The sequence below is a fragment of the Aquarana catesbeiana genome, linkage group LG05, assembly GCF_042186555.1.
Source record: "Aquarana catesbeiana isolate 2022-GZ linkage group LG05, ASM4218655v1, whole genome shotgun sequence".
NCBI lineage: Eukaryota > Metazoa > Chordata > Amphibia > Anura > Ranidae > Aquarana > Aquarana catesbeiana.
This window is the reverse complement of record NC_133328.1, coordinates 650783832-650802154: the sequence shown is the minus strand read 5'-3', so window position 1 is coordinate 650802154 and position 18323 is coordinate 650783832.

The window sequence follows — 18323 nt, the reverse complement described above, 5'->3', positions numbered from 1 at the left end:
ATCACAGGGGGGTCATCGGGGTCAGGTGATCACAGGGGGGTCATCGGGGTCAGGTAATCACAGGGGGGTCATTGGGGTCAGGTGATAACAGGGGGGTCATCAGGGTCAGGTGATCACAGGGGGGTCTTGGGGGTCAGGTGATCTCAGGGGGTCATCGGGGTCAGGTGATCACAGGGGGGTCATCGGGGGTCAGATGATCACAGGGGGGTCATCGGGGGTCAGGTGATAACAGGGGGGTCATCGGGGTCAGGTGATCACAGGGGGGTCATCGGGGTCAGGTGATCTCAGGGGGTCATCAGGGTCAGATGATCACAGGGGGGTCATCAGGGATCAGGTGATCACAGGGGGGGTCATCAGGGGTCAGGTGATCACTGGGGGGTCATCCAGGGTCAGGTAATCACAGGGGGGTCATTGGGGTCAGGTGATCACAGGGGGGTCATCAGGGTCAGGTGATCACAGGGAGGTCTTGGGGGTCAGGTGATCTCAGGGGGTCATCGGGGTCAGGTGATCACAGGGGGGTCATCGGGGGTCAGATGATCACAGGGGGTCATCAGGGATCAGGTGATTACAGGGGGGGTCATCAGGGATCAGGTGATCACAGGGGGGTCATCTGGGTCAGGTGATCTCAGGGGGGTCATCAGGGGTCAGGTGATCATGGGGGGGTCATCAGGGGTCAGGTGATCACGGGGGTCAGGTGATCACAGGGGGGTCATCTGGGTCAGGTGATCACAGGGGGATCATCGGGGTCAGGTGATCACAGGGGGATCATCGGGGTCAGGTGATCTCAGGGGGGGTCATCAGGGTCAGGTGATCTCAGGGGGGGTTATCAGTGGTCAGGTGATCACAGTGGGTAATCGGGGTCAGGTGATCACAGGGGGGTCATCAGGGGTCAGGTGATCACAGGGGGGTCATCAGGGGTCAGGTGATCACAGGGGGGTCATCTGGGTCAGGTGATCACAGGGGGGGTCATCAGGGGTCAGGTGATCACAGGGGGGTCATCGGGGTCAGGTGATCAAAGGGGGATCATTGGGGTCAGGTGATCTCAGGGGGGGTCATCAGGGGTCAGGTGATCACAGTGGGTAATCGGGGTCAGGTGATCACAGGGGGGTCATCGGGGGTCAGGTAAACAGCGGGGTCATCAGGGGTCAGGTGATCACAGGGGGGTCATCAGGGGTCAGGTGATCACAGGGGGTCATCGGGGTCAGGTGATCACAGGGGGGTCATCGGGGTCAGGTGATCACAGGGGGGTCATCGGGGTCAGGTAATCACAGGGGGGTCATTGGGGTCAGGTGATAACAGGGGGGTCATCAGGGTCAGGTGATCACAGGGGGGTCTTGGGGGTCAGGTGATCTCAGGGGGTCATCGGGGTCAGGTGATCACAGGGGGGTCATTGGGGGTCAGATGATCACAGGGGGGTCATCAGGGATCAGGTGATTACAGGGGGGTCATCAGGGATCAGGTGATCACAGGGGGGTCATCTGGGTCAGGTGATCTCAGGGGGGGTCATCAGGGGTCAGGTGATCACAGGGGGGTCATCAGCGGTCAGGTGAACACGGGGGTCAGGTGATCACAGGGGGGTCATCTGGGTCAGGTGATCACAGGGGGATCATCGGGGTCAGGTGATCTCAGGGGGGGTCATCAGGGGTCAGGTGATCACAGGGGGGTCATCAGGGTCAGGTGATCTCAGGGGGGGTTATCAGTGGTCAGGTGATCACAGTGGGTAATCGGGGTCAGGTGATCACAGGGGGGTCATCAGGGGTCAGGTGATCACAGGGGGGTCATCAGGGGTGAGGTGATCACAGGGGGGTCATCTGGGTCAGGTGATCACAGGGGGGTCATCAGGGGTCAGATGATCACAGGGGGGTCATAAGGGATCAGGTGATTACAGGGGGGTCATCAGGGATCAGGTAAACACAGGGGGGTCATCGGGGTCAAGTGATCTCAGGGGGCGTCATCAGGGGTCAGGTGATCACAGGGGGGTCATTAGGGGTCAGGTGATGACGGGGGTCAGGTGATCACAGGGGGGTCATCAGGGTCAGGTGATCACAGGGGGGTCATCAGGGATCAGGTGATCACAGGGGGTAATCAGGGTCAGGTGATCACAGGGGGGTCATCGGGGGTCAGGTGATAACAGGGGGGTCATCGGGGTCAGGTGATCACAGTGGGTAATCGGGGTAAGGTGATCACAGGGGGGGTCATCGGGGGTCAGGTAAACAGGGGGGTCATCAGGGGTCAGGTAAACAGGGGGGTCATCAGGGGTCAGGTGATCACAGGGGGGTCATCAGGGGTCAGGTGATCACAGGGGGTCATCGGGGTCAGGTGATCACAGGGGGGTCATCGGGGTCAGGTGATCACAGGGGGGTCATCGGGGTCAGGTAATCACAGGGGGGTCATTGGGGTCAGGTGATCACAGGGGGTCATCAGTGTCAGGTGATCACAGGGGGGTCTTGGGGGTCAGGTGATCTCAGGGGGTCATCGGGGTTAGGTGATAACAGGGGGGTCATCGGGGGTCAGATGATCACAGGGGGGTCATCAGGGATCAGGTGATTACAGGGGGGTCATCAGGGATCAGGTGATCACAGGGGGGTCATCTGGGTCAGGTGATCTCAGGGGGGTCATGTGATCACAGGGGGGTCATCAGGGGTCAGGTGATCACGGTGGTCAGGTGATCACAGGGGGGTCATCTGGGTCAGGTGATCACAGGGGGATCATCGGGGTCAGGTGATCTCAGGGGGGTCATCAGGGGTCAGGTGATCACAGGGGGGTCATCAGGGTCAGGTGATCTCAGGGGGGGTTATCAGTGGTCAGGTGATCACGGGGGGGTCATCGGGGTCAGGTGATCACAGGGGGATCATTGGGGTCAGGTGATCTCAGGGGGGGTCATCAGGGGTCAGGTGATCACAGTGGGTAATCGGGGTCAGGTGAACACAGGGGGGTCATCAGGGGTCAGGTGATCACAGGGGGGTCATCAGGGGTCAGGTGATCACAGGGGGTCATCGGGGTCAGGTGATCACAGGGGGTCATCGGGGTCAGGTGATCACAGGGGGGTCATCGGGGGTCAGGTGATCACAGGGGGGTCATCAGGGATCAGGTGATCACAGGGGGGTCATCGGGGTCAAGTGATCACAGGGGGGTCATCGGGGTCAGTTGAATTCAGTGGGTCATCAGGGTCAGATGATCACAGGGGGGTCATCAGGGATCAGGTGATCACAGGGAGGGTCATCAGGGGTCAGGTGATCACAGGGGGGTCATCCGGGGTCAGGTAATCACAGGGGGGTTATTGGGGTCAGGTGATCACAGGGGCGTCATCAGGGTCAGGTGATCACAGGGGGGTTATTGGGGTCAGGAGATCACAGGGGGGTCATCGGGGGTCAGATGATCACAGGGGGGTCATCAGGGATCAGGTGATTACAGGGTGTGTCATCAGGGATCAGGTGATCACAGGGGGGTCATCGGGTCAGGTGATCTCAGGGGGGTCATCAGGGGTCAGGTGATCACAGGGGGGTCATCAGGGGTCAGGTGATCACAGGGGGGTCATCAGGGGTCAGGTGATCACGGGGGTTAGGTGATCACAGGGGGTCATCGGGGTCAGGTGATCACAGGGGGATCATCAGGGTCAGGTGATCTCAGAGGGGGTCATCAGGGGTCAGGTGATCACAGTGGGGTCATCAGGGGTCAGGTGATCACAGGGGGATCATTGGGGTAAGGTGATCTCAGGGGGGGTCATCAGGGGTCAGGTGATCACAGTGGGTAATCGGGGTCAGGTGATCACAGGGGAGTCATCGGGGGTCAGGTGACCACAGGGGGGTCATCAGGGGTCAGGTGATCACAGGGGGGTCATCAGGGGTCAGGTGATCACAGGGGGTCATCGGGGTCAGGTGATCACAGGGGGGTCATCGGGGGTCAGGTGATCACAGGGGGGTCATCAGGGATCAGGTGATCACAGGGGGTCATCGGGGTCAGGTGATCACAGGGGGGTCATCGGGGTCATTTGATCTCAGGGGGTCATCAGGGTCAGATGATCACAGGGGGGTCATCAGGGATCAGGTGATCACAGGGGGGGTCATCAGGGGTCACGTGATCACAGGGGGTTCATCGGGGATCAGGTGATCTCGGGGGGTCATCGGGGATCAGGTGATTACAGGGGGGGTCATCGGGGTCAGGTGATCACAGGGGTGTCATCAGGGGTCAGGTGATCACAGGGGGGTCATCAGGGGTCAGGTGATCACAGGGGGGTCATTAGGGGTCAGGTGATGACGGGGGTATGGTGATCACAGGGGGGTCATCGGGGTCAGGTGATCACAGGGGGTAATCGGGGTCAGGTGATCACAGGGGGGTCATCGGGGGTCAGGTGATAACAGGGGGGTCATCGGGGTTAGGTGATCACAGGGGGGTCATCAGGGTCAGATGATCACAGGGGGTCATCAGGGTCAGATGATCACAGGAGGGGTCATCATGGATCAGGTGATCACAGGGGGGTCATCAAGGGTCAGGTGATCACAGGGGGGTCATCAGGGGTCAGGTGATCACAGGGGGGTCATCCAGGGCCAGGTAATCACAGGGGGGTCATTGGGGTCAGGTGATCACAGGGGGGTCATCAGGGTCAGGTGATCACAGGGAGGTCTTGGGGGTCAGGTGATCTCAGGGGGTCATCGGGGTCAGGTGATCACAGGGGGGTCATCGGGGGTCAGATGATCACAGGGGGGTCATCAGGGATCAGGTGATTACAGGGGGGGTCATCAGGGATCAGGTGATCACAGGGGGGTCATCTGGGTCAGGTGATCTCAGGGGGGGTTATCAGGGGTCAGGTGATCACAGGGGGGTCATCAGGGGTCAGGTGATCACGGGGGTCAGGTGATCACAGGGGGGTCATCTGGGTCAGGTGATCACAGGGGGATCATCGGGGTCAGGTGATCACAGGGGGATCATCGGGGTCAGGTGATCTCAGGGGGGTCATCAGGGGTCAGGTGATCACAGGGGAGTCATCAGGGTCTGGTGATCTCAGGGGGGTCATCAGGGGTCAGGTGATCACAGGGGGGTCATCGGGGTTAGGTGATCACAGGGGGATCATTGGGGTCAGGTGATCTCAGGGGGGTCATCAGGGGTCAGGTGATCACAGTGGGTAATCGGGGTCAGGTGATCACAGGGGGGGTCATCGGGGGTCAGGTAAACAGGGGGGTCATTAGGGGTCAGGTGATCACAGGGGGGTCATCAGGGGTCAGGTGATCACAGGGGGTCATCGGGGTCAGGTGATCACAGGGGGGTCATCGGGGTCAGGTGATCACAGGGGGGTCATCGGGGTCAGGTAATCACAGGGGGGTCATTGGGGTCAGGTAATCACAGGGGGTCATCAGGGTCAGGTGATCACAGGGGGGTCTTGGGGGTCAGGTGATCTCAGGGGGTCATCGGGGTCAGGTGATCACAGGGGGGTCATCAGGGGTCAGGTGATCACAGGGGGGTCATCAGGGGTCAGGTGATCACAGGGGGGTCATCAGGGGTCAGGTGATCACAGGGGGGTCATCAGGGGTCAGGTGATCACAGGGGGGTCATCAGGGTCAGGTGATCACAGGGGGTAATCGGGGTCAGGTGATCACAGGGGGGTCATCGGGGGTCAGGTAAACAGCGGGGTCATCAGGGGTCAGGTGATCACAGGGGGGTCATCAGGGGTCAGGTGATCACAGGGGGTCATCGGGGTCAGGTGATCACAGGGGGGTCATCGGGGTCAGGTGATCACAGGGGGGTCATCGGGGTCAGGTAATCACAGGGGGGTCATTGGGGTCAGGTGATAACAGGGGGGTCATCAGGGTCAGGTGATCACAGGGGGGTCTTGGGGGTCAGGTGATCTCAGGGGGTCATCGGGGTCAGGTGATCACAGGGGGGTCATTGGGGGTCAGATGATCACAGGGGGGTCATCAGGGATCAGGTGATTACAGGGGGGGTCATCAGGGATCAGGTGATCACAGGGGGGTCATCTGGGTCAGGTGATCTCAGGGGGGGTCATCAGGGGTCAGGTGATCACAGGGGGGTCATCAGCGGTCAGGTGAACACGGGGGTCAGGTGATCACAGGGGGGTCATCTGGGTCAGGTGATCACAGGGGGATCATCGGGGTCAGGTGATCTCAGGGGGGGTCATCAGGGGTCAGGTGATCACAGGGGGGTCATCAGGGTCAGGTGATCTCAGGGGGGGTTATCAGTGGTCAGGTGATCACAGTGGGTAATCGGGGTCAGGTGATCACAGGGGGGTCATCAGGGGTCAGGTGATCACAGGGGGGTCATCAGGGGTGAGGTGATCACAGGGGGGTCATCTGGGTCAGGTGATCACAGGGGGGTCATCAGGGGTCAGATGATCACAGGGGGGTCATAAGGGATCAGGTGATTACAGGGGGGTCATCAGGGATCAGGTAAACACAGGGGGGTCATCGGGGTCAAGTGATCTCAGGGGGGGTCATCAGGGGTCAGGTGATCACAGGGGGGTCATTAGGGGTCAGGTGATGACGGGGGTCAGGTGATCACAGGGGGGTCATCAGGGTCAGGTGATCACAGGGGGGTCATCAGGGATCAGGTGATCACAGGGGGTAATCAGGGTCAGGTGATCACAGGGGGGTCATCGGGGGTCAGGTGATAACAGGGGGGTCATCGGGGTCAGGTGATCACAGTGGGTAATCGGGGTAAGGTGATCACAGGGGGGGTCATCGGGGGTCAGGTAAACAGGGGGGTCATCAGGGGTCAGGTAAACAGGGGGGTCATCAGGGGTCAGGTGATCACAGGGGGGTCATCAGGGGTCAGGTGATCACAGGGGGTCATCGGGGTCAGGTGATCACAGGGGGGTCATCGGGGTCAGGTGATCACAGGGGGGTCATCGGGGTCAGGTAATCACAGGGGGGTCATTGGGGTCAGGTGATCACAGGGGGGTCATCAGTGTCAGGTGATCACAGGGGGGTCTTGGGGGTCAGGTGATCTCAGGGGGTCATCGGGGTTAGGTGATAACAGGGGGGTCATCGGGGGTCAGATGATCACAGGGGGGTCATCAGGGATCAGGTGATTACAGGGGGGTCATCAGGGATCAGGTGATCACAGGGGGGTCATCTGGGTCAGGTGATCTCAGGGGGGTCATGTGATCACAGGGGGGTCATCAGGGGTCAGGTGATCACGGTGGTCAGGTGATCACAGGGGGGTCATCTGGGTCAGGTGATCACAGGGGGATCATCGGGGTCAGGTGATCTCAGGGGGGTCATCAGGGGTCAGGTGATCACAGGGGGGTCATCAGGGTCAGGTGATCTGAGGGGGGGTTATCAGTGGTCAGGTGATCACGGGGGGGTCATCGGGGTCAGGTGATCACAGGGGGATCATTGGGGTCAGGTGATCTCAGGGGGGGTCATCAGGGGTCAGGTGATCACAGTGGGTAATCGGGGTCAGGTGAACACAGGGGGGTCATCAGGGGTCAGGTGATCACAGGGGGGTCATCAGGGGTCAGGTGATCACAGGGGGTCATCGGGGTCAGGTGATCACAGGGGGTCATCGGGGTCAGGTGATCACAGGGGGGTCATCGGGGGTCAGGTGATCACAGGGGGGTCATCAGGGATCAGGTGATCACAGGGGGGTCATCGGGGTCAAGTGATCACAGGGGGGTCATCGGGGTCAGTTGAATTCAGTGGGTCATCAGGGTCAGATGATCACAGGGGGGTCATCAGGGATCAGGTGATCACAGGGAGGGTCATCAGGGGTCAGGTGATCACAGGGGGGTCATCCGGGGTCAGGTAATCACAGGGGGGTTATTGGGGTCAGGTGATCACAGGGGCGTCATCAGGGTCAGGTGATCACAGGGGGGTTATTGGGGTCAGGAGATCACAGGGGGGTCATCGGGGGTCAGATGATCACAGGGGGGTCATCAGGGATCAGGTGATTACAGGGTGTGTCATCAGGGATCAGGTGATCACAGGGGGGTCATCGGGTCAGGTGATCTCAGGGGGGTCATCAGGGGTCAGGTGATCACAGGGGGGTCATCAGGGGTCAGGTGATCACAGGGGGGTCATCAGGGGTCAGGTGATCACGGGGGTTAGGTGATCACAGGGGGTCATCGGGGTCAGGTGATCACAGGGGGATCATCAGGGTCAGGTGATCTCAGAGGGGGTCATCAGGGGTCAGGTGATCACAGTGGGGTCATCAGGGGTCAGGTGATCACAGGGGGATCATTGGGGTAAGGTGATCTCAGGGGGGGTCATCAGGGGTCAGGTGATCACAGTGGGTAATCGGGGTCAGGTGATCACAGGGGAGTCATCGGGGGTCAGGTGACCACAGGGGGGTCATCAGGGGTCAGGTGATCACAGGGGGGTCATCAGGGGTCAGGTGATCACAGGGGGTCATCGGGGTCAGGTGATCACAGGGGGGTCATCGGGGGTCAGGTGATCACAGGGGGGTCATCAGGGATCAGGTGATCACAGGGGGTCATCGGGGTCAGGTGATCACAGGGGGGTCATCGGGGTCATTTGATCTCAGGGGGTCATCAGGGTCAGATGATCACAGGGGGGTCATCAGGGATCAGGTGATCACAGGGGGGGTCATCAGGGGTCACGTGATCACAGGGGGTTCATCGGGGATCAGGTGATCTCGGGGGGTCATCGGGGATCAGGTGATTACAGGGGGGGTCATCGGGGTCAGGTGATCACAGGGGTGTCATCAGGGGTCAGGTGATCACAGGGGGGTCATCAGGGGTCAGGTGATCACAGGGGGGTCATTAGGGGTCAGGTGATGACGGGGGTATGGTGATCACAGGGGGGTCATCGGGGTCAGGTGATCACAGGGGGGTCATCAGGGGTAAGGTGATCACAGGGGGTAATCGGGGTCAGGTGATCACAGGGGGGTATCGGGGGTCAGGTGATAACAGGGGGGTCATCGGGGTTAGGTGATCACAGGGGGGTCATCAGGGTCAGATGATCACAGGGGGTCATCAGGGTCAGATGATCACAGGGGGGGTCATCATGGATCAGGTGATCACAGGGGGGTCATCAGGGGTCAGGTGATCACAGGGGGGTCATCAGGGGTCAGGTGATCACAGGGGGGTCATCCAGGGCCAGGTAATCACAGGGGGGTCATTGGGGTCAGGTGATCACAGGGGGGTCATCAGGGTCAGGTGATCACAGGGAGGTCTTGGGGGTCAGGTGATCTCAGGGGGTCATCGGGGTCAGGTGATCACAGGGGGGTCATCGGGGGTCAGATGATCACAGGGGGGTCATCAGGGATCAGGTGATTACAGGGGGGGTCATCAGGGATCAGGTGATCACAGGGGGGTCATCTGGGTCAGGTGATCTCAGGGGGGGTTATCAGGGGTCAGGTGATCACAGGGGGGTCATCAGGGGTCAGGTGATCACGGGGGTCAGGTGATCACAGGGGGGTCATCTGGGTCAGGTGATCACAGGGGGATCATCGGGGTCAGGTGATCACAGGGGGATCATCGGGGTCAGGTGATCTCAGGGGGGTCATCAGGGGTCAGGTGATCACAGGGGAGTCATCAGGGTCTGGTGATCTCAGGGGGGTCATCAGGGGTCAGGTGATCACAGGGGGGTCATCGGGGTTAGGTGATCACAGGGGGATCATTGGGGTCAGGTGATCTCAGGGGGGTCATCAGGGGTCAGGTGATCACAGTGGGTAATCGGGGTCAGGTGATCACAGGGGGGGTCATCGGGGGTCAGGTAAACAGGGGGGTCATTAGGGGTCAGGTGATCACAGGGGGGTCATCAGGGGTCAGGTGATCACAGGGGGTCATCGGGGTCAGGTGATCACAGGGGGGTCATCGGGGTCAGGTGATCACAGGGGGGTCATCGGGGTCAGGTAATCACAGGGGGGTCATTGGGGTCAGGTAATCACAGGGGGTCATCAGGGTCAGGTGATCACAGGGGGGTCTTGGGGGTCAGGTGATCTCAGGGGGTCATCGGGGTCAGGTGATCACAGGGGGGTCATCAGGGGTCAGGTGATCACAGGGGGGTCATCAGGGGTCAGGTGATCACAGGGGGGTCATCAGGGGTCAGGTGATCACAGGGGGGTCATCAGGGGTCAGGTGATCACAGGGGGGTCATCAGGGTCAGGTGATCACAGGGGGTAATCGAGGTCAGGTGATCACAGGGGGGTCATCGGGGGTCAGGTGATCACAGGGGGGTCATCGGGGTCAGGTGATCACAGGGGGGTCATCGGGGTCAGGTGATCTCAGGGGGTCATCAGGGTCAGATGATCACAGGGGGCTCATCAGGGATCAGGTGATCACAGGGGGGGTCATCAGGGGTCAGGTGATCACAGGGGGGTCATCAGGGGTCAGGTGATCACAGGGGTCATCGGGGTCAGGTGATCACAGGGGGGTCATCGGGGGTCAGGTGATCACAGGGGGGTCATCAGGGATCAGGTGATCACAGGGGGGTCATCGGGGTCAGGTGATCACAGGGGGGTCATCCAGGGTCAGGTAATCACAGGGGGGTCATCAGGGTCAGGTGATCACAGGGGGTCATCGGGGTCTGGTCATCTCAGGGGGTCATCGGGGTCAGGTGATCACAGGGGGGTCATCGGGGGTCAGATGATCACAGGGGGGTCATCAGGGATCAGGTGATTACAGGGGGGTCATCAGGGATTAGGTGATCACAGGGGGGTCATCTGGGTCAGGTGATCTCAGGGGGGGTCATCAGGGGTCAGGTGATCACAGGGGGGTCATCAGGGGTCAGGTGATCACGGGGGTCAGGTGATCACAGGGGGGTCATCTGGGTCAGGTGATCACAGGGGGCTCATCGGGGTCAGGTGATCTCAGGGGGGGTCATCAGGGGTCAGGTGATCACAGGGGGGTCATCAGGGTCAGATGATCTCAGGGGGAGTCATCAGGGGTCAGGTGATCACAGGGGGATCATTGGGGTCAGGTGATCTCAGGGGGGTCATCAGGGGTCAGGTGATCACAGTGGGTAATCGGGGTCAGGTGATCACAGGGGGGTCATCAGGGGTCAGGTGATCACAGGGGTGTCATCAGGGGTCAGGTGATCACATGGGGGTCATCTGGGTCAGGTGATCACACGGGGGTCATCTGGGTCAGGTGATAACAGGGGGGTCATTGGGGGTCAGATGATCACAGGGGGGTCATCAGGGATCAGGTGATTACAGGGGAGGTCATCAGGGATCAGATGATCACAGGGGGGTCATCTGGGTCAGGTGATCACAGGGGCGTCATAAGGGTCAGGTGATCACAGGGGGGTCATCGGGGTCAGGTGATCACAGGGGGGTCATCGGGGTCAGGTGATCACAGGGGGGTCATCGGGGGTCAGGTGATCACAGGGGGGTCATCGGGGTCAGGTGATCACAAGGGGGGTCATCGGGGTCTGGTGATCTCAAGGGGTCATCAGGGTCAGGTGATCACAGGGGGGTCATCAGGGATCAGGTGATCACAGGGGGGGTTATCAGGGGCCAGGTGATCACAGGGGGGTCATCGGGGGTCAGGTAATCCAAGGGGTTCATTGGGGTCAGGTGATCACAGGGGGCTCATCAGGGGTCAGGTGATCACAGGGGGTTCATCGGGGTCAGGTGATCTCAGGGGGTCATCGGGGTCAGGTGATCACAGGGGGGTATCGGGGGTCAGTTGATTACAGGGGGGTCATCAGGGATCAGGTGATCTCGGGGGGTCATTGGAGATCAGGTGATTACAGGGGGGTCATCGGGGTCAGGTGATCACAGCGTGGGTCATCAGGGGTCAGGTGATCACAAGGGGGTCATCGGGGTCAGGTGAGCACAGGGGCGGTCATCAGGGGTCAGGTGATCACAGGGGGGTCATCGGGGTCAGGTTATCGCAGGGGGGGTCATCAGGGGTCAGATGATCACAGGGGGGTCATCAAGGGTCAGGTGATCACAGGGGGGGTCATCAGGGGTCAGGTGATCACAGGGGGGTCATCAGGGTCAGGTGATCACAGGGGGGTCATCAGGGGTCAGGTGATCTCAGGGGGGTCATCAGGGGTCAGGTGATCACAGGGGGGTCATCTGGGTCAGGTGATCACAGGGGGGGTCATCAGGGGTCAGATGATCACAGGGGGGTCATCAGGGATCAGGTGATTACAGGGGGGGTCATCAGGGATCAGGTGATCACAGGGGCATCATCAGGGGTCAGGTAATCATGGGGGTCAGGTAATCACAGGGGGGTCATCAGGGTCAGGTGATCACAGGGGGATCATCGGGGTCAGGTGATCTCAGGGGTGTCATCAGGGGTCAGGTGATCACAGGGGGGTCATCAGGGTCAGGTGATCTCAGGGGGGGTCATGAGGGGTCAGGCATTGATGGGCCACACTGATGGGCATTGATAGGTTGCACGGATAGGCGGTACTGATGGGCAATGATGGGCGACACTGATGGGCATTGATGGGTGGTACTGATGGGCATTGATGGGTGGTACTGATGGGCATTGATGGGTGGCACTGATGGGCATTGATGGGCAGCACTTATAGGTGGGACTGATAGCCAGCACTGACTGGCATCACTAATGGGCACTGTTTGGTGGCACTTGTGGGCAGTGGTGGGCACTCATCGCTGGCACTGGTGTCGCTGTTGTAATCAGTACCCTGATTACGTCCCTAGATGTCCTCTTCCTCTGCATGGAGATGCCGCCGATCGGCTTTCCTCTCCTCTCTGCTCTCTGTCAGTGTGAGGTGAGAAGAGCCGATTACCGTCATCTCCGTGTTTCCATGTAGCCGGCTGTGATTGGACACCGCCGATCACATGGTTAAAGAGCCGCGTCTCTTTACAGAGATGGGGGTGGCGCCATGTCCTGGGCCATTCTGGGACGCTGTCATTTGGTGGTCGGCGGGTGGCAACCAGTGGCACAAATAATGGGGTATTATATTGTGTTTTTGTGTATTTTTTCCCAAAAATTTGAGTTTGAAAAACCGCTGCGCAAATACCACGTGATGTAAGAATATGCAACACCCACCATATTATTCTGTAGGCCCTCTGCTTTTCAAAAAAAAAAACAATATAGATATATATATATATATATATATATATATGTTTGGGGGTTCTAAGCAGTTTTCTAGCAAAAAATGTTTTATCCATGTAGGAGAGCAATGTCAGAATTGGTTAAATAAACCCCCTGTATGGTCAGCTCCATCTAGTGGTCAAAATGTGGAATTGTTTTCTGAAATTCCTCACTGAGAAAACGTTTCCGCATTCTGTCCACTAGATGGCGCTGATGAGACAGGAATTAATCTCTTACAAAAATGACGGTGACTTTTCGCTCGGCTTGCCGTAGAGATTAATACACCTATCATTGGCTCCATCTTGTGGCCTAAATGCAGTCTAGTTTTCTCACTGAGGAATTTAAAAAAAAACTATGCTGCACCTCGGCCACTAGATGGCGCTGGCGATCCCGGCATCAATCTCTTGCAAAAATTACGGTGACAATTCATTCCGCTTGTACGAATGCTTCTGACATTTCTGCAACCAAAGTTTTATAGATGGACCCTCCCTTAAGGCTCGTACACGATATAAGAAAATCGGGCGAACATTTTCATCCGAGGAACGATTGTGCGATTTTCTGATAGTATGTACACAACTTTCCACAGCTGATTCTGACCTTCCAAATGAAAATTTCTGAAGGGACCGGAACGAACGATTTCCGCTTAATGTGTACGGTTTTCATATGTTATTTTTGTGCAAAAAAATCCGAAACTAAAGACCGCCCCTGATCTGAAAGAATAAACAACAAAAAAGCCTTTGTCGTACGAGAATTTTCGTACCTTATCGCCTATCCCTGGTTCCGACTTGCTGTGAAAAAATGTGGAAAATCAGACGATCTCATTTTCTTATAACGTGTACCCCACTTTACAGGGCGCCAGATTGCATGTAAGATTTTTATCTGCCTGTGTGTGTCTAGCCAGCTAGAGTCTGGGTGAGGCCCTCTAGTGGCGGCCAGCGGTATTGCAGGCTGTGATGACTTTTACGGCATTGTCTTATCTGCCCAAAGGAAGCGCCCCTCTCCTTCCTTCTCCACCAAACTAAGTTCTCGCTTTGGTTAGTAAGTCGCGGTGGGTGTGACTCCTCCACATCTGGTGGCTGGACATGTACACTGCCGAAAAATTTGTTCGTTTTCGTTTCGTTCGGTTTTTTTTTGTTTGTTTTCGGGTCATTCGTTACGATCGAATTGCGGAAATGTTGAAATTTGTAAATTCGAAAAATCCAGAAATTCGAAAATTCAGAAATTTGAAAATTCCAACATTTGAAAATTCAGAAATCTGAAAATTCAGAAATTCGTAAATTTGAAATTCGTAAATTAGAAAAAGTTTAAATTTGAAAATTCGTAAATTTGTAAATTTGAACATTCTGAAATTCGAAAATTCCGAAATTCTGAAAATAAGAATGTAAATCCAAAAATTTCAAAAGAACGATAATCTGAAAATTCAAAATAATAACTAACTAATAATATCTAACGAATAAATTACAGGTATTGGAATTTCCTTTCAAATTTGTCTGTTAGTGAGCGTAACGAATACGAATTTATCCGAAGTTGCGAATTATCCGAAAATAATGAATGCCGCATCTAAACCAATGGAATAAATTAATAATAATAAAATGTTTTTATTATTATTATTATTATATATTGTTATTAATTTATTGCATTCCATTCGTTTAGAAGCGGCATTCATTATTTTGGATTATTTGTAACTTCGGATAAATTCGTTTTCCTTGCGTTCAGCCAAATTTGAAAGGAAATTCCAATACCTATAATTTAATAATAATAAATTTAGTAATAGTTAAGTTGTTATTAGTTAGTTATTATTTCAGATTTTAGATTTTCAGATTTTTCTTCTTTTTTTTGGATTTTCGTTATTTTGAATTTTTCGATCTTATTTTCAGCTTTTCAAATTTCCGAATTTCCGAATTTATGAATTTACAAATTTACAAATTTATGATTTTTCGAATACTCAAATTTGCGAGTATTCGAAAACAATTGTTTAAAATTGGTTAAATAAAACGAATTCGGAATGAAATGAACTGCACATGTCTATTGGTGGCAGTGGTGAGATATTGGGGTGCGCATGCTCGTTACAGTATTACTTGTGCCCAGATTGAAGAACTTTGGGTTCTGGTGACAGGTCAGTTTCTGAAACGGTGACACATTGCATTTTGTTTGCCCCTCCCCCCCTTGCCCCCGTATCCTCTGTATCCCCCATGAGTGACAACAAGCCGGGTCATGACAAGCCCCCCCCCTTCCCCGAATGGTATCGTGCCCCATACACTTGTTCTCCATGCTGGTGGTCTAACGCTGGCAGTTTTTGGTGTGATCGTCCCGCTGTGTATATTACAGTCAGTCGTTGTATTAGAAAATAACAATGTATCAGCTTCACTGCAATCTCGAAACACCCAATACGAGGACAATATGCGACCGGTCTAAACTATGTGGCATGTTCACCAACGCCAGGAGCATGGCGGACAAGATGGGTGAACTAGAGATACTGTTGTACAAGGAGGATTTGGATTTTGTGGGAATTTCAGAGACCTGGTTCAACAGCTCTCATGATTGGCTGGCAAACATTCAAGGGTATACCCTATACCGCAAGGATAGAGAGGGTAAAAAAGGGGGAGGGGTATGCCTATATATCAAGAATAATGTACAAGTGAATGTGAGAGATGACATCACTGAGGGGGCTAGAGAGGAGGTGGAATCCTTATGGGTAGAGCTCCAAAGGGATGAAGCTAAGGGGAAAATAATACTGGGAGTATGCTATAGGCCCCCTAACCTGAGGGAGGAAGTGGAGACGGATCTCCTATCACAATTTGGATTAGCAGCAAGGATGGGAAGTGTTATCATAATGGGGGATTTTAATTATCCAGACATAGACTGGGCGGAGGGAACCGCGCATTCATTTAAGGCTCGCCAGTTCCTTAATGTCTTGCAGGACAATTTTATGGGTCAGATGGTAGACGCACCAACTAGAAATAAAACATTACTAGATCTACTGATTACCAACAATACAGACCTGATAACAGATGTGGAAATACGGGGCAATTTAGGTAACAGCGATCACAGGTCAATTAGTTTCAGTATAAATCACACAAATAGGAAACATAAAGGGAACACAAAGACACTGAATTTCAAAAGAGCCAACTTCCCTAAACTACAAACCTTGCTAAAAGGTATAAATTGGGATAAAATATTAGGAACAAAGAATACGGAGGAGAGATGGGTTTGCTTTAAGAGCATATTAAATAAGGGCATTAGCCAATGTATCCCATTGGGTAATAAATTTAAAAGAGCGAGCAAAAATCCTGGATGGCTTAACTCCAATGTAAAAATGCATATAAAAGCAAAGGAGAAGGCCTTCAAAAAATACAAGGTTGAGGGATCATCCACAGCATTCAGAATTTATAAAGAATGCAATAAGAAATGTAAGGGTGCAATTAGGATGGCTAAGATAGAACATGAAAGACACATAGCGGAGGAGAGCAAAAAAAATCCCAAGAAATTCTTTAAGTATGTAAACAGTAAAAAAGGGTGACAGACCATATTGGCCCCATAAAGAATGAGGAAGGACATCTGGTTACAAAGGATGGGGGGATGGTGAAGGTATTGAATTTATTCTTCTCCTCAGTCTTCACAAGTGAATCGGGGGGCTTTAGTAACCAAAACTGCAGTGTTTATCCTCATGACACAACACAGGAAGCACCTCCATGGTTAACAGAGGACGGAATTAAAATTAGACTTGAGAAACTTAACATTAATAAATCACCGGGACCAGATGGCTTGCATCCGAGGGTACTTAGGGAACTCAGTCAGGTGATTGCCAGACCGTTGTTTAATTTTTACAGACAGTCTATTGACTGGAATGGTACCAGCTGATTGGAGAAAAGTCAATGTAGCACCAATATTTAAAAAGGGCCCAAAATACATCCCTGGGAATTACAGACCAGTTAGCCTAACATCGATAGTATGTAAACTCTTGGAGGGGATGATAAGGGACTATATACAGGATTTTAGTAATAAGAACGGTATCATTAGCAGTAATCAGCATGGATTCATGAAGAATCGTTCTTGCCAAACCAATCTATTAATTATTAGCCGTGTCATTGCATGTGATTGACAGCAGCGCGAGCCAAGGGCTGCACTGCTTTCAATCCATCCACTATAGCCAATCAGCGACCAGGCTGAGCGGCGAAATGGAGGTTGGGAGTGAGCGGCTGAGTTTTGAGGTGTCAGGTAAGTAAAACGGGGGGCTGGGGGCGGCGGTATTGTCAAAAGCTTTTTCACCTTAATGCATAGAATGCATTAAGGTGAAAAAATGTATACCTTTACAACTCCTGTAACAAGACTCGCGGCCACTCATTACAATTAGAAGAAAAGAGGTTTAACCTTAAACTACGTAGAGGGTTCTTTACTGTAAGAGCGGCAAAGATGTGGAATTCCCTTCCACAGGCGGTGGTCTCAGCGGGGAGCATTGATAGCTTCAAGAAACTATTAGATAATCACCTGAATGACCACAACATACAGGGATATACAATGTAATACTGACACATAATCACACAACATACAGAGATATATAATGTAATATGACACATAATCACACACATAGGTTGGACTTGATGGACTTGTGTCTTTTTTCAACCTCACCTACTATGTAACTATGTAACTGCAGCACCCATTGTACAACACTGTGCATTATGTCAGAGACATATATTTATATATATTATATTATATTATATATCACTCCAGTATTGTGTCTCTTCCTATAGCTATTATTATTACATATTATTATTATTATTCAGGAATTATATAGCGCCAACAGTTTGCTCAGTTTGCGCAGTTTGCTCAGTTTGCACAGTTTGCTCAGTTTGCGTAGTTTGCTCAGTTTGCACAGTTTGCTCAGTTTGCTCAGTTTGCTCAGTTTGCGTAGTTTGCTCAGTTTGCTCAGTTTGCTCAGTTTGCTCAATTTGCGCAGTTTTCTCAGTTTGCGCAGTTTGCTCAGTTTGCGCAGTTTGCTCAGTTTGCGTAGTTTTCTCAGTTTGCTCAGTTTGCACAGTTTGCTCAGTTTGCTCAGTTTGCTCAGTTTGCGTAGTTTTCTCAGTTTGCGCAGTTTGCTCAGTTTGCGCAGTTTGCTCAGTTTGCTCAGTTTGCGTAGTTTTCTCAGTTTGCGCAGTTTGCTCAGTTTGCGCAGTTTGCTCAGTTTGCTCAGTTTGCGTAGTTTTCTCAGTTTGCGTAGTTTGCTCAGTTTGCTCAGTTTGCTCAGTTTGCTCAATTTGCGCAGTTTTCTCAGTTTGCGCAGTTTGCTCAGTTTGCGCAGTTTGCTCAGTTTGCTCAGTTTGCGTAGTTTTCTCAG